The following is a 4,510-nucleotide window of genomic DNA, read 5'->3' on the forward strand; positions in this document are numbered from 1 at the left end:
GAAGTCTTCTTCATGGAAAAATAAGACATCCCTGAAAATAAGACCTAGCGCATCTTTGAGAGCAAAAATTAATATAAGACAATGACTTATTTTCGGGGAAACAGGGAAGATATATAATAGTTTAGTTATTACGCTCTCATTTATATTTCAGGAAACACTCACTAATTATACAGGTAGTGATTTCACAGAAAGACCACAAATACCAATTATCAACAAGTCAACGGTAGTAGGCAAAACAATAAATTATGTAAAGACTCACTTACTACCAAACAACATCCATTTAATTTCTTCACTCAGATATTCATATACAGTATTAGTTTAAGATGGGACATACAGCATTGACACACCATGGATAAAAAACAATCGGAAACAGATACACATAAAACAATGCTATCACAAGCCTGCCTGGTAAGAAAGAATAGAAATACAAATAAATGAAATTAGACAGCAGTGCTAATGAAACATTTTCAAGAAAATCAAAACACACAAAAAACATGAACGTTACAATACACACATTACAGAATACATTGATACACTAAAACAAAAATTTGCAGTCAAAGCACATAGACTCAAACAATACAAAACATGAACACTACGAAATCAACAAAATAAATTATTAACAAATACTGAAAAACTCTTTTACAGACTGAAATTGGTAAAAAACAAACACTGAAACACAACACAGTGGCACACCAACAGAAGAAGAACTTCACAACACATTGTAGTTCTCTTTGACCCAGTGCTGTCACACACAATGCTAATGCAGGCTGGATCGAAGAAGAGAAGAGAAACTTGCACAACATACCAACTATGTCCTGTATTGAAATATATATACATGACATCTGCTACGCTGTTAACAAAACACACAACTGAAAGACACCTAGTGTAGTCAATATTCACAATTTCTGGTACAAACAGTTGATATCACTGCACCAGTAACTAGCTAACCGCCTAACACACAACACATCATGATCAATCTAGAAGACATGCAAAGTTTCTTACTCAGGGCATCACCTACATGAAACCTAAAAACCACAACACCACAGACCCCACAATACATACCAATTACATCTATCCCAACACTACAAATTATTGATAGCTTGTATCCCAAACAAAATATACAAACATGTGGAAGAACAAAACATTCTTACAGAACAACAAAAAAGTTGTTGTAGAAATCACAAAGTATGCAAAGAACAGTTACTCATAGATTCAGTCATTCTACAGCAAGCAGACAAACAACGCAAAAACGAACACATGGCCTATATAAAATACAGAAAAGCATTTGACAGTGTTCCACACAGTTTGCTGCTACATATTCCACACGTGTACAAAATACATCCATCAGACATTGCATTTTTCCAAAACAGTATGCAGCACTGGTGAAGAAAAGTACATCTCAAGGTTATAGCACTTCCATAGAAACAAACCAAATATTCATTAGGCAAGGTATTTTTCAAGTAGATTCCTTGAGTTTTCTCTGGTTCTGCCTAACCCTGAACCCATTATCCAACACGTTAAACGTCTCATGTACATGAATGACATAAAACTTTATGCAGCTACACAAATAAAATTTCAACTTATATAAATCATACTATCATACACCAAGGACATACAAAGGGAGTTTGGCATAGACAAAGGCAAAATCACTTCAGATACAAAAAGGAGTCCTGAAGAAAAGAGATTTTGCACTTAGAAATGAGAACATTATTAAATCCATGAAAAAGGGTGAGTCATACGAGTATTTAGGATTCCAACTAACAGAACATACACAAATAAAGCAAAGATTAATTAAAGTATACCGAAGTAGGTTGAATGCTATCCTCACAACACAGTTAAATCCAAAACACGCAGTTAAAGCAATAAACACATATGTTGTGCCAGTTCTCACCTACTCTTTTGGAGTTATACATTGGACTCACACAGATCTTGAGCAACTCCAAAGGAAAAAGAAAGCAACACTTAGTAAGCATAAACAACATCATCCTAAATCCACCACAGAAAGATTAACCTTCCACGTATAGATGGCAGACGTGACTGATTGACATAAACTTTCACTACAAACAAATACAGTAACTGCGAGAGTTTTTCTACAAGAAACGACAAACATCACAGTTATATAAAGCAGTAACTCTTGCAGACTCAAATAACACACCACTAAATTTACACTCGCAACAAATGGACATAACACAACATATGAAAACCATAGACACCATTTACAAGTCTTGGGTTCAAAAGGCACTCTATGGCAGTCATCCTTACGACCTGTCGCAGGATTTTGTTCAAAAAACTGCATCAAACAGCTGGTTAGCTTGGGGATGCCTCTTTGAAGAGACGGAAAAATTTATGATTGCCATGCAGGATCAGGTCATAAATACTAAAAACTACAGAAAACACATACTCAAACATACAACACTAACAAATGACACATGCAGAAAATGTCACATCATGCCAGAAATTATACAACACATCACTTCTGGTTGCAAGCTCTTGGCACAGACAGATTATTTACACAGACATAATCAAGTAGCAATTGTAATACACCAAGAGCTTGCAAACAAACACAAATTATTAGGCATCCACGAACCATACTACATAATGTATTTGTAAATACATTCCACAGAGATTATTAGAAAACAACACGCACAAAATGTACTACGACAGAGCCATAATCACAGATAAAACAATTTATACAACAGACCAGACATCACACTCATTGACAAACACAACAAAATCAGATATATTATAGACATATCTGTTCCAAACATTCAGAATGTAAAAAACACATGCACTGAAAAAGTCGGTAAGTACACAAAACTTGCCCAGGAAATAAAGCATCTTCTGTGGAAAATGGATAGGGTGCTAATTGTACCTGTCGTACTCTTCTGTATACGTTATACTACACAAAACACAAACACATACATCACACTACAGAAGGCCACTATATTGAATACATATATTTTTAAGAAATTCCTGAATAGATAAACACGCTGACACACTTTTTTAACTTTTGTTTTGGATATTATGCCTTCACTCTGGTCTGGCATGGTACACAGCCAGACCAGAGCCGCTGGTGTTAACTGAGTATAACTTACATAACCCAACATACAGTAATAATAATAATTGTATATTANGGAATTGACTCTATAATTATGATAATTATATAAACCATACTTGTACCCAGCAGAATTAAACAAATAAAAAACTTAAACCAATACCTTAATATTCGCTGAGAGATTTTGAATGTAACAAACGTTTTCGATCTATTCGATAGATCATCTTCAGGTTAAAAAAAATATTTCTTGAATGGAACAACAATTTCAAAATTCAAAAATATAAATAACCAATAACAATTCCATTAATAAGAATAACTAATACATTGTAAATATTACAAAAATGTAAAATAAATAACGTATTACTCGTATTAAATATTAATACAGTAGAGCGTCGATTACCCGAAAGTCAATCTTCTGACATGTCAATCATCTGAAGAAATTCCAGTCGGCAAATTTAAATTTTTGCCAGTATTGTGGCGCTGCAATATTTGGCTATGTCTTGGGCTACTCAAATATTTTACATTTTTGATACTGAATTAACATCTGAAGTATTTATTATTTTTATATTTTTCAATATATTTATTTTGTTCGTACAAAATAAAAAAATAATTTTTAACGATACAATAGTCTTCGTTAGGCTTCGACGAAAATTCAACGCGAAGCGACACGCAACGGATAAAAATGTCAAGATGGGATAAATTAATATATTTTTTCGTACATAATCAATTATCCGAAACATCGATCTTCCGAACAACCCCAGTCCCCAATTGATTCAGATAATTGATGCTCTACTGTACTATCTATCCTAACTAGACATAATTTCCTGTAAAATATACTAGTGTTCATGCGCCTCTTGTAAGTTTTTAACGGCATATTTCCAAGCTGAAGGAAGACCCTCTGCGTCCCTTGCGTTAATGCATTTTTCTTTTAGCTTGCTTCTGTAAATTTCTATCTTTTCAGCTGTTCTTGCCAAAGTTGGGGAGTGTATCTGTTTTATGATTTTCGCTTCATTCCATCGAACCAAGGATCCTTCCGCTTGCGCCATCTAGGCTAGTACTGTTGTATTAAAACCTTTTCTAATATCTTACTTGTGTTTTTTGATCCTTATTCCTAGGTTCCTAGTAGTAATCCCTACATACTCTTTATTTATACCTATTAGCTGGTTTTCGTAGGGAATCTTATACACACCCGCCTTATCTTCTTTTTTCTAACCCTTTATCGTTTCTAAGTATTTTATACAAATTTGAAGCTCTTTTTAAGATCACCCTTGTATCCTTTTTATTTGCTATTTCTTTCATAATACCTCCTAAATACTTGTTGTAAGTAAATTTCCTGTACCTAGATGGATCTTGGGTAGTGCCTTTATCATTACTGGCCTCAAATTTTCTAATAATTCCCTCGATAACATTCCTCTTATAACCTAATGTTTCTGCTATCTGTATAATTCTTTCTAT

This window comes from Centruroides sculpturatus, unplaced genomic scaffold (genome assembly GCF_000671375.1).
Source record: "Centruroides sculpturatus isolate CEXI.00-Female unplaced genomic scaffold, Cexi_2.0 scaffold1135, whole genome shotgun sequence".
Lineage (NCBI taxonomy): Eukaryota > Metazoa > Arthropoda > Arachnida > Scorpiones > Buthidae > Centruroides > Centruroides sculpturatus.